We start from the raw sequence: 13,631 nt of genomic DNA on the forward strand, positions 1-13,631 counted from the left end.
GTCCTTCGCCATGCCTTAAGAATTTGATACCTGCACAGCAGCAGTTTATATATTTTGCTTTCTCCTTTTTGTAATGGGTTTTCTTTGTTTTTCTCCAGGATACCTAGCAGTGATCCCTGCTGCATCCCCCTTCAACCCTCTCCAAACCCCCTACCATTCTAGGCAAACCAGTTTCTTAGATTGCAATCCTGCGCATTTCAGTCTCTGCATTGGACCCTCGCACACTCTGACTGGAGTGTTTAGGCCCAGATCACTCCTTGTAAACTAGTGCAGCTACCACCCTCCCCCCTTTCCTATTGGTTGCTGAATAAACTTCTCCATAGGTGGGTGGGATGGATACTTCTCCTCTCTGCCACATGATCAACAGCAATTATTCCTGTCAAACAGAAAGAAGGTAAGCAGCTCTGTCTTTTGTGACACCATGGCACAGCATCTCTATTTTCCAGGGGAAATCCATCTCAGGGAGGAAGCCTGGTGGTCTTTCTGCAACTAGCCACTGCTGCTTACCGGGGTGACCTTGAGTGTCTCTACAAAATGTTTAGGTGGTATCAGAGGGTCCATCAGTGCCTGTACTAGGCTCTGGCTCGAGGTGACGCATCAGTGCCCTGAGACATTTACCTGAGCATCTCACTGCGAGGGCGGTTCGCTTCTTACTGGAGTCTGCTCTGAGGTCTAAAGCCTCTATGCGTCTCAGCCTTATCCTTCATATGAGCCTAAGGTATAGAATAAAGAAGAGGTTCCAAAAAGTAGCATTATATTTGAAGTGCGTTACAACCTCATGGGGCTAGAGTGGGGGGCCTGCTGAGGGTTGCTCTGTTACCATCTTGTCAGCCATGGTGGACTCTTCCCTTGGCTAAGCCTTCATCACAGGAGTCGTCTTCCCCATAAGTGTGACCAAGTATAATTTTCCAGGAGGGAGCTTTCCACTGTAATGCTACAGCCCATAGTCAGCAGGGAGTTCTCCGACCCCCTCTATCACGGAGCACCCACCGGGCCACATGGTACCAGGCAGCTACCTCCAAATTGTTACCTTCCTATACCCTGCCCTGCCATCATGGTCTTCAAGAGAGTGCTGGTGTTTTTAGCGTTTCCAGAGGCTGATGCACTCCTCAGCCATGACCACCTATTTTAGAGGGCCCATTAAGGAGTTCCTGTCACATGCTAAGCCATGCTGCTGCTTCTGGCTACTCATCCTCCAGCTCCTATGGCCCCCACAGCACTGGCGGCTCCTAGCACTCCAACTGCATGTGTGCTGGATCAGAAAAGGTTAGCATCTAGGTCAAGACAAACCCACTCCACTAGATTAACCCTTAAATACTTGAGCGCTGAGAGCAATGCTCCAGATGAGATTTTGAAGTGGGAGTATTTTATTCCCTATTTTTGTTATTAGTGTATATAGTTATTAAACTTTTACACACATTCAGCATTAACATAATTACATTTAGACAATTAGATACAATTATTCATCAGATTAAAATTCATACTGAAATTACTATAAGATTCACTAAAAAGGAAAGAAAGAAGATATATACATTTTAGACATGAAACTTAAAACGTAAATGTGATCCTTAGTCTCCTACCGAAGATCGATACAAATAGTCATTAAATCATAAAAACCCTATAAGCATCATAGATATACAAAATAAGCTATACATCGTCATACACACATATATCCATCCTACCTAATCATAAATAATTATCCCACAGATATTATTATTAGCAGCTACTATGTTCATAAAAAGACAAAGATATAATGGTCCCAATGGATAAAATGACATTTTAACATTGCGCCATAAAGGAGACGCTTATCGATCAAGTACCATTGATAAAAAGGGCATCCTAGCAGAGATACTCAATGATTTCACGCTGGCCATTTTCTCATTACTAATGACCCAATCCCTATTTCTTTTTTAAAGTTTGGAGTGAAATTACTTTGTAGGTAGTACAAATTTAAGTCCAATATCCAAAGGGAGTATTTTTATAGGATGAAAGTGGCTGATGCGCCCCTTATCTGTAGGGCTGGCTGAGAGATCATTCCATTTCAGACACCTCCTTTCCGGGAGGGTCCTCCCAACACCAGGCTGCTCCATACATATCTAATCATATGGGTTAGGACCACCCCCATTGTCTGGCCTTCCTTGACAGGATGACTGAGGTGTCTTAGTTTCTAGGTATCTCCATTCCCGAGGATCCTCTTGTTGAGACCAGAGTACTCTCAGGAGCTCTTTGTCACTGGGGCCCCAGAGCGTTTGGGTAAATAACCTATCATATCATATCATTCTCCTTCAGCGGGCTAGGTTAACTAAGGTATAAATCAGATACTTGAATTGCACGCTGTCACCAAAAGCATTATGGCACAGTGCACAATCCAGCAGAAGCTTCAATCTTCTAGTTGAACAAATGTAAAAACTCAAGCTCTGATTTCAGCAACTGAATTTCCAGAATGGGTGCATTTCGAGCTATTCGCAATCTTCATCTTTGGTACTAGCGTTGGCCTCCCTCTTGTCTGAGGCTGCTTGTTCCTCTTCTTCAAATCTATCCTCCTTACCTCTTGATAGGGGAAGATTCTTGGATAGTATTTGGAAAAGTATATACTCTAACTTTGAGCTGTATCTCGGTCCGGTTAATACAAATTCCTTCTAAGCTTTGAAAAGAGATCACTGGCGTCCAGTGCAATCCTCTGACAGACTCCTTTTAGTTTCGGCATCATGAACGCATGCTTCGCCGGCCAAGATATATAAGCTTCAGTCAATTACACTGACATGAGTGCATCACGCTGGACAACATTCTTGATCAAAAATATCCTGTCAAGACAAACGGCAACATCTTTTCCAGTGCTGAGTAAATCCCCCTTAAAAGCCCCTTTAATCGTCTTTGGGACCGAGGCAAGGCAGTAGGACAAGGACTTTGGGAGGCATTGTTGACTGCAGGGGCAGACAACTGAAGGATTCCCACAAAAAAAGCAGAGGTTCTCCTCCAAGAAGGGACTTGTCTGCCAGCCTTTCTCCTCCCTCTACACCAGAGGACATGTCCAAGTTTCATCACTCTGCCCCTGAATCACCTTGGCCAGGTCAACGAGTTAATAACATGACTAGTGTCCTTCTCCTCAGACCAATGGGTCCTGTCTGTAGTCTCCAGTGGGCATCTTTCTTTTGCCAGGTGGGATCAGCGTCTTTTTTTTTTCTTGAGGCTCACAGCCTGTGGATTCACACAATAGTAGCTAAGAGGCTTGAAGCTAGCCACCGCTACCCCCCACACTCCTTCACCCCCCGTGATGAAATGACTACTGCGATGCACATGGAAGAGTAGTGGTGGCTAAAAGGCCTACTCAAGCCTATACTAGACCAGCAGTAATTCCAATCATAAACTCAAAACTAGCACAGCTTCCCAGGTATACCGCCTTCACCTCTTTTGGTAGTACAAGCCGAGGGCAGGCTATATCTCCAGGTGGGGTATGAGCTGGTAATAGTAGCAGCCCAAACAGTTTTAGTACAATGGTTGTAAAATAAAACCATATCCAATCGAGGCTCCATAAAACTTAATAAAACAATCCATACAAAAAGCAAACGAAAAACGCTTCTAACCCACCACTGGAAAAGAAGCACAGAGAATGCATACATTGTTGTGAAATGGCCCTCTAGGTTGATCAGCAGATGTGTTCAGGCAGGAGACGTGGTAACAATGCCAATAGTTCATGGATATGTCTTTGTAGAAAAAAAAGTAGAGAACAGGGGCTTAAATCTGGTCACAAAAAGTGAACTGGGGACAGGGCCTCTTCACAGTATCTTTGGATTCTTGTATTTGGGGTCCCAACAGCATTCAGCTAGACATTAGTGTTTTATATTTATCTAATTTAATAACCAGGAAACCGCAAAATCTGAACCTTATCTTTTAATCAATATTTTCCAACTGACCCCTCAACGTTCCCCTTCAACATTTCAGATTCCCAAATCCATTACCACATTCTAATGATGACATAGGCAATATTATCATTCTAGTACTGCAATACCTATTACATTTACACAATACAACAATTAGGAGCTTCCTGAGGTGGTGATTTTGTGTCTGGTTGGTGAACTGGCCCACTGGATCCAACACGCTACGCAGACCAATCAGCAATGGTACGTGGCACGAAAAATCCTGGGATAGGCCGAATATATTCGGGTTGATGTAGCTCGCAAGTTGTTCAATGCCAGAATCGGGCCCCAGAGTTGTTTCCTGACTTCTGGGTTGCTGAGGGGTCAAAATCCAGAGTCTTCATGGGCAAGGGGAGTCCTTAGTTCTGCATTTCCACTGCCAGAAATTATCTGGCACCTATGGGGAGGTGGTGATATTCCAGGGGAGTGAGTCCTTTCGTCTCCTGTGAGCAGGGTGCTGCTTCCTGAGCACACCTGATGGACAACACAGTGGCCAAGCATTACCTCAACAAACAAGGTGTTTTGGGGTCCTTTCCTCTGTGCAGAGAAGCAATGCGACTGTGGTTCTGGGCTCTGGAGAAGGGTGTCTCTCTCTCTCTCTCTCTCAAGGCAGTTAATCTTGCCAGATGAGAGAATGTCAGCGCAGATGCCTTGTGCAGACAGAGTTCGGCCTCCCACTTATGGGAGCTTTGCCGGGAAGTCCTGGAATCGCTCTTTTCGGGGAATCGCGTGAACCTCTTTGCTTGCAGTGTCAACAGGAAGTGCGATTTGTTCTACTCCTAGGACCTTGTCAGGGAGGACGCACTGACGGCTGAATGGTCTTTTGACCGACATTACACCTTCCTGCCGATCCCTGTTATTTTGCTGGGTCTTGGGGGCTTGTGCCTGTTCGATGATCCTGATCACTCCAGACTGGGCCTGAAGAACATAGTATCCAGAGTTGCTGGACATGGCCATCTGCCCTCCCCTGCGCCTTTAGAGGAGAGTCGTCTTGCCCTCCCAGTCAGAGGGGCGGCTCCTCCACCTGAACCTCACCAGCCTGAACCTTTTGCTTGGCTACTGAGAGACTGAGATGTAAGGAGTGGGACTTGTTGGACAATGTGATCCTTTCAGCTCGGAGGTCCGCTACATAATCCATTTATGCCTGCTGGTGGTGTACATTCTTTTTTTTTAATTTAAAAAAAAACATTTTATTGATTTTGTACAAACAAAACAATAACATACTCCAACACAAGTCAAAACACAAGCAAAAGGAAAATCATTAATATCATCGGGTTCTAGGATTCCATGGGTTCTCACCCATAGCAAGAAACTCAACCAGTTCTGTGTCAACAGCGTCTTCACATTTGCCTCCATCCTTATCATAAGTTCACATAGCATCCTCCCATGTTGGCCAGATTTTATCAGCCTTCTCTGGGCATCCTCGTGCCCTATAGACTCTTCATTCCATAGGTATGCATATCTGGATGTCTGTTACCATTGTTCAACGTCAGGCAGCACTGGGGAGCCCCATAGTCTGGCAATGTTCTGCTTAATCACCGCAGTGGCGGTTGAGAAACAGAGCCTTTCATACCGTGACATCTCAACATCACCCTCCACCCCCATCAATAGCATTTTGGGATCCCGGGGGATTGATCGATTCAGGACTTTTGACAGTATATCGCAGCACTGCTGCCAGAAGTGTTGTAAGTGTGGGCAGCTCCATAGTATATGAAAAAAGGTTCCTTCCTCGCTCCTACATCGCAAGCAATTGGGTTCTGTGATCCTGCCCCAGCGGTAGAGGGTGACTCTTGGGTAATACATTCTGTGCAGGATTTTCAATTGGACCAGGCGCAGCCTGGCCGAAATGGCTGTCTCGCGTGGATACATCAAGACCGCTACCCAGTCTTCGGCGTAATATTCCCCACCTCATTTTCCCACTTGGTTTTCAAATTCGCTAGCTCGGGGGTGGCAAAAGAGGTAATAGCACTATACATCACTGTAGTAACCTTCGATTTAATGTGTTCCATAACAATGTTCCTTTCCATTGGGGTGCAGTCTGGCATATTGGGCAATGCTGGTAGGTGCCGTTACGGTGCATGCCTGAGCTGTGTGTAGTGTTATCTCTCAGATACGGGTGGATTGAATTTCGACGCAAGGTCTTCAAAGGAAATTATGCTACCATCCATAACCACATCACTCACCTTTCCTATGCCACTAGCTACCCAGATCGGCCATTTTGGTAATTTATCAATCTTGGGGAGGTGCCAGTTTTCCCAGAACCGTTGCAGTGGTGTTATTTTATTGTCCCAACCTATGAAGGTGTGGATTTCAGCCCAGATTCGGGGGATCTGTGACATCATCCTCGGGGGGGGGGGGGCGGGGTGAGAGATTCTGATGTCCTTTGGTACAAGCGTATGGCCATTGATGCTCTCACATGTGACAACAATGCGTCTGCATGGAGTACGTCATCAACCACAGACATTTGACTCGCCCAGTAGTATGTTTGTAGCCCAGGTAGGCCAATACCACCTTCCCAGATCGATCTCTGAAGTGTTTGAAGCGCTATCCTCGATTGCTCACCACCCCATAGGAGTTTCCTAAGTATATTATCTGGAACACCCGGGTCGGGATATGGAATGGGGCATTCTGTAGGACATACAGGAAGCAGGGAAGCGTTAACATTTTGAACAATGCAGCCCATCCCAGAAGGGTCAAGGGTAGGGATATCCACTGTTGGACATCTCTTGTAAATATGTCTATAATCGGTTGCAGGTTGTCAGATGTAGTCTGCAAGGTCTCTTGTGACTCAGATACCTAGATATAGAAAGTGAATTTGCTCCACTCTGTATGGGCAATCCTCGGGATGCTTTCCACCAGTTTGTTGAGTGGAAAAAGGATTAATTTGGTCAGGTTTACTCTCAAGCCGCTAAAGGCCTCATGCTGTTTTCAGGAGTTGTCACCACGGGGCATGCAATAGCAGGGTCCTTGAGATATAGGAGTAGATTGTCTGCGAAAGAGATACCTGGTCTTCCCATCCTGACAAACCGTTGAAACCGCTCCAAGTCCGCGTGTCCTGCAGCAGAACTGCCAAGGGCGCTCTATTGCAAGTGCAAAGATTAGCGCAGATACGAGACAGCCCTGCCGTGTCCCTCTTCCTAGCTCGAAAGGTCATGATGCCCAACCGGTCACTCTGGTTTTAGCCATTGGAGAGCTATATAGAAGTTGTACCCAACCCAGGAACTGTTCGTCAAATCCCATCGCAAGATGCATCGCAATAATGCGCAAGCATTATTTCCCACACTGCTTCCCAATAAACCGAATCGAATGCCTTTTTCAAAATATATTGCTAATAGCGCCAAGGGGTATCGAGATGATTGCATGCGTTTGATTGCCAGGTGCAATCTGCATATGTTCATTCTCCTGGATCTTTCGGTCATAAATCCACATTGTTTAGGGTGTATTAGGGTTGTTATAATGCGCTGCAAGCGCGTAGCCAGCACATTGGCCAGGATTTTTGCATCCCCATTGATGAGGGAGAACGGTCTATACAAGCTGCATTTGTCTGGCAGTTTGCCCGCCTTGGGTATAACTATTATGGTGGCTGTCCTAAGGTCTTCCGACAAGCTGCCCACTTCCCTTGCCTGATGATACATATTTAAGAGATGCATTGCTAGTTCAGCGCCTCCCACCTTTTTCCATGTCTCAACCGGGAAACCATTTGGGCCCGGTGCTTTCCCCGATTGGAGTTGTGCCAGCGCCGACAGTACCTCGTCTTCTGTAATTTCAGTTTCTAGGGAAGCTTTTTGTACGGCACTCAAGGAGGGGAGTGTGATTGTGTCCAGAATAGGGGTATCCGGAGTAGCCTCTGGGGTTCGATACAGGTCTGCATAATACTTTGCAAATTCCTCTGCTGTCCCTGCATCCGTGAGGAGTGGGCTAGCATCGTTGGGTGTGATTGCTCTCACCTGACTGTGGCCTTCATCCCTCCGCTCTGTCCATGCTAGCATTCTCCCTGCTTTGTCACCAGTTTCATAGATTCTGGCTCTCAAGGCTATTCTCAGCCCTAGCTCTGAATAGCCTATCTGCAATGCCAAATGTGTTTTGAGCCAGCATAATCTGTGTTGCCAGCCCTAGCTCTGAATATCCATTTGTAATAACTAAATGTATGGTCAAAGATCATAATTTACCTCTAGATAACGTAGGGTGATTGAGCAATCTATCACAGGCATAGATTTCTGCAGGGAACAGCCTCCCCTCCTCACCCGCAGTTTGCTAACTACACTCCACCACCTGATTAGCACGCTAGGTACAATATTCCTTTTTAGCATCTTAATGCCTTTTGCTATAATGCAACCATACCTATGCTTAGACCCCTCAAGTCCTACTAATCGCAACCTGTCCAACACCACTACTGATCTTCCTACTCCCCACACCACACATACAACCACCCATATACCTAACGGCCACGCTAGACTAATCGGACTCAGAACACGCACTCTGCCCATGACTTTCACATCCTTCTCCACACACACACCACACACAGGAACCTCAGACTAGGAACTCGCACTTCTGTTAGACCTACCAATCCACACAATGTACCACTCTCCCTCCACCCTAGTACTATACTGCCACAGGCTTATACTAAGCCCACTCATAACAGCACCAATCTACCTAATCCCACGCATAAAGGTGCTAAACAGCCGCACCTTAACAAAAACTACAGGGCACCACACCTCAAATGCACCCTACTCAATGTCCGATCTCTCACCGCCCATGCTCTAGAAATAAACAACCTCGTCACCAGCCAGGATTTAGATATATTAGCCGTCACTGAAACATGGCTACATTGGGCATCTGGCCCGATCTTAACTCTAGCCTTACCCACAAACTACTCTATCCTTAGAAGGGATAGACCATCTAAATTAGGAGGGGGGTAGCTCTGATCTTCAAAGATTCCGTCCATTTTAGGCACACACCTCACCCATGGGAAGGCAATGCATACATCCTATCGGCTAAACTGTCTCTCTCCCCAAATAACACAATCAATATACATGTAATATACCGACTTCCTGGACTCCCGGCTTACTTCCAAAGTCAAATCACCCACCTACTCAGCGAGAATATCAAAAAACAACAAAAACCCTACTTATAGGAGATCTCAACTTAGGTTTTAATGATCCCAATGACAAAGTGGCAATCTAGTTCCTCAAGGACTTCACAGATATGGAATTCTCCCAGAAAATATTGACCCCTACCCACTCAAAAGGCAGAATTCTTGACTGGTTGGTTGACACAACTGTGGCTCCACATCACCTCAAACACCATCTACCCATGGACAGACCATAGCTGTATACAATTTACCATCCCCACAACTCCTATTACTAAAACCATTGCACACAAACCGGCCATGCTAGCTAGAAGCTCAAAAAAGTAAACCGCGGACAATTTACGATCCCTTCTGGACATCCCATGCCTAGCACCGCCTTTCACGAAAGACCCTAACATCCTAGCATATATTTTTAAAGACACCCTTGCTAACGCAGTCAACACTATTGCCCCTCTAGAAGAAAAAAAAGAAAGTCATTCCACTCAAATTCCTGGTTCTCAGAAGACCTTCAAACCCTACGCAATAATAAACGATGGGCACAAAAAAACTGGCAGGCCAACCCCTGCGATACCACCAGAGAACTCTTCAAAATGATTGCCAAAAAATACAAAAATGCCATCTTCAATGCTAAATCTCAAGCCTATAATTGCTAAATATCAGACACCAACTCTCTCTAAAGAACTCTTTACAATCTTTAAGGAACTCAGACACTCCCACCTCCACTGATGAGATCATTAAAGATGAAGCATGGTGCAATGCATACAAGCTGCCATGCTAAATAAAATAGACCTTCAAAACAAAATATGTGTCCATTACACTGCCTTGCAGAAACTGCATCAGCCAACACAAACTCTGCCCATCGACAGAACTATCAACGTTCCTAAATTCGTCTTTAACGACATCTCTGAATCAGAAATCAAAGACATCCTGAAACACTTGAAGCCATCACAATGCAAAGGTGATTTATGCACCCCTAAGATCCTCAAGGAATGCGCAGAGCCACTCGCTCCAGTCATTACCGCCTTCATTAATGCCTCTTTTAAGACTGGCATCGTCCCAGACAACCTTAAAGAAGCATGTGTGCGCCCCCTCTTAAAAAAGCCCACTCTAAACCGTGCACAGCCTAACAATTACAGGCCGATAACAACTGTCCCATTCCTTCTCAAAAATTTGGACAAGGCAGCTCATTGCCAAATCCAACGCTACCTAGAAACTAACTCCATCCTAGGAAATAGACAGTTGGGATTCCGCAAAGGGCACAGAACTGAAACAGCCCTACTGGACCTAAAAAAAAATCAAATGACTCAAATCATGGACAATGGTAAACCAGCTTTACTCTTCCTCCTAGACCTCTCAGCGGCTTTCGATCTTGTAGACCACAAAACCCTCACCACACACCTTACACACTCAGTGCATTTCTCCGACCAAGCTACTGCCTGGATCACCTCATTCTTAGAAGGAAGAGCCATGAAAGTATTCTCCAACACAGCCGAACGCAGCCCCTACCATCATACACTGCGGTGTCCCACAGGGATCATGTACAGCTCCTACACTGTACAACCGCTTCAGTAAGCCTCTCTTTGATAAACTTGGTGCACTTGGGATCACATATACAAATTATGCAGACGATACCCAGGTGCACCTCCCACTAACAGGCTCCTATCACCAAGACGCCTCAGCTCTAAGGCAAATCTATGCCACTATCCAAGAGTGGATGGCCACCAATGGCCTATGCCTTAACGGGGACAAGACAGAAATTCTTATCCTTGGACAAAAGACCACGCTATCCAGGCTAGACTCTCTATTCCAACTTTAACATTGATAACTGCATCATCCCAGTCCTAACATCCGTCTAAACATTAGGGTCCACATTGATGCCACACTCTCCATAAACAAGCAAGTCAGCGCTATTGTCTCTGCCTCTGCCCTAAGCACTAAACTTATCAACGCGGTCAAGCCATTCTTAACCAAGGAAAACTGCCTATCAATAGCCAGAGCTTCTATAGGTGCAAAGCTCAACTACAGCAATGCACTCTTAGCGGGCACGTCTGCAAAAAAATCACCCAAAATAACTCACTAAAAGCAGCCTTAAGTATTCCTAAAAGAGACCACATCTCACAAGCAAAACAGTCCGTTCACTGGCTCCCGGTCAAAGAACGCATCACATTCAAGATCCTCACAACTACACATAAATGCATACACTTTACAGCACCAACCTATCTTTCAGACACACTCCATAGACATATCGGTGCAAGGCCGATCAGATCAGGCTACACCAACCAACTCACTGTACCGCGAATTAACAGGTCCAAAGCAGGAGGGTTGGGCTTCCCTTATATAGCTCCTAAGCTCTGGACTCCCCCCCCCCCCCCCACTGACCTAAGAGCAGAAACTTCTCTCCCTGCTTTCAGAAAAAAATCTTAAAACGCTTCTCTTTAACTAAAACACTTGCCAACACATTGTTCAAATTGCCTTATGCAATTTTATAATCATGCCTGTCTTTTTTTTTTCATGTCTAACTAAGTTGTGATCTCTTTATGTAACAAGTGCCACGATGCACATCGGCTGTTGCGCGCTCTACAAATGTGAATAAATAAATTTTAAAAAATGGTATAGTGAGCATGTCTGGCATTATCCAACGCAATGTGTTGTAGTTGTTTCTGGGCCAGGGCTAGTGCTCTGTGTGTATGTGGCTGCCCGTCTGTAAGGTGTGCTTCCTCTGCCTGTCTAACCTTGACCTCCGCTTCCTCTACTGATTTCAAGTGGGCTTTCTTTTGGGCTGTGGTCCAGGAGATAATTTCTCCCCGTAGCACCGGTTTGTATTCTTTCCACAGTGTTACTGCATTATCCACTGACCCTGCAGTCAATTCGAAGAATGATATAGTAGGTGACTGCATACGTTCAAACAGTTCTGGGAAACCCAGATAGTAGCTGTTCAGCCGCCAGGTCAGTGTTGGGCGAGGTGTTTCGGTCTCAATCTCTGAGTATACCCCTGGGGAGAAAATGTGCCCGAGTTGCCATGTGTATCGCAGTTACCGGGAGGAAAAAATAATCTAACCACGACAGAGAGGTGTGTACGACTGAGTGGTATGAGTATTTTTTTACCAGGGTTCAGATCGTGCCATACATCCTGAAGCCCCAATGCTTCAGTAAAGGTGGCGAGTTTGGTGCGTGCGTTTGGGTTCCGCCCGCGTAGGTGTGCGATCTAGTTTGACGTCTATGACCTCCTTAAAGTCCCCTCCTAGAATCAGGATGTCTGCTGTGTTGTCCACCAATATTGGTGTGACATCAGTGATGCAAGCAGTGTGGTGGGGGAAATAAAATTGCCATCAGGGATATTTGTTTGTTCCATAATGAACCTGTGACATGTGAATCTGCCACTAGTGTCCTGCAGTACTTTTGCTAGGGTGAAGGGAAGCCTTTTATGTATTAGGATCAGCACCCCCCGTTAAGCCCATTGTGAAACCGGCCTGTATGGCGGTGCGATAGTGCGTTTGAAGAAACTACAAGCTGTGCCCGCCAAGTGCGTTTCAGTTAAGAGGACTATATCCGGGCTGTGTCTGTTCAACAACTGTAGAACCAGTCTCCTCTTTAGGCTATTGCCCAGACCGTAAACATTCCAGGTTAGGCGTTTTAGGACACGGGATGTTTTGTCATGTGAGGCCATCTGTTAGTCGTGGATATAGGCCAGTGTCGCTCGCTGTGGCGCAGATGCGATATCGACCAGTTAAATAGTGTTGCGGAGCCATGTCATAAAGGTAACGGACATATTTTATCTGTTTCTGTGATTGGCCCATTAGAACCCCAGTTAGAACCCGCACATTCCTCCATTTTCCAGCAATCCTATTATGTTCTGAACTGCAACAAACTTCCAATTCCCCACCCACTCCCCATACTTCATCCCAACTTGAAGCATCTGTCGCCCGAATGATAGTCGGGGAACAACTGCCACTTGCATGCGACTATATCAAAAACACAAGTCAAACAACAAACTCCCCAGGAGGCGGTAACTTCCTTGGCCGTCTATCTTTCTCCACGGCTACTGTTTCTCAATGAATGAACAGCACTCAACACAGAGAGTTTTCAACATCGCATGCTTTCGGAGGGGGCCTAGAACCTGGACGAGTTCCACATTCATTCTCCCATTTCTCCTCATGGGTCTGCGACCAGAGGGTGCAGTGGCATTAGTCTGTGGTCAGGGTGGGCACATTGGAATTCACCCCTATTATTGCGGATGGTCAATGTGAAGTTCTGCCCATTTCCACGCCTCTTTGGGATCAGTAAAGTGGACTGCTGTGCCTTTGTGGTAGATCTTCAAATGAGCTGGGAACATCAGTCTGTACTTCACGTTGAGTGAGTGCAGTTGTTGCTTGAGTTTGTCGAAGGATTGTCTGGCTTTTTGTACGTCCCTTGATAATCAGGAAAGAAAGCTATTTTGGAGCCATTGTAGGTCAGTGTGCCTTTAGCGCATGCCCTTTGCAGGAGTGCATCTCGATTCCTGTAATTAAGGAGCTTTGCTATTACTGTACATGGTGGAGTGCCAGGGATTGGTTTGCCTGTTGGCATTCGGGGCGCTCGCTCTATGGAAAAGAATTTCGAGGAGGAGTCCGTTTCAAACATGTCTG

This window comes from Ambystoma mexicanum, chromosome 7q, assembly GCF_040938575.1.
Source record: "Ambystoma mexicanum isolate Mex_15411 chromosome 7q, UKY_AmexF1_1, whole genome shotgun sequence".
NCBI lineage: Eukaryota > Metazoa > Chordata > Amphibia > Caudata > Ambystomatidae > Ambystoma > Ambystoma mexicanum.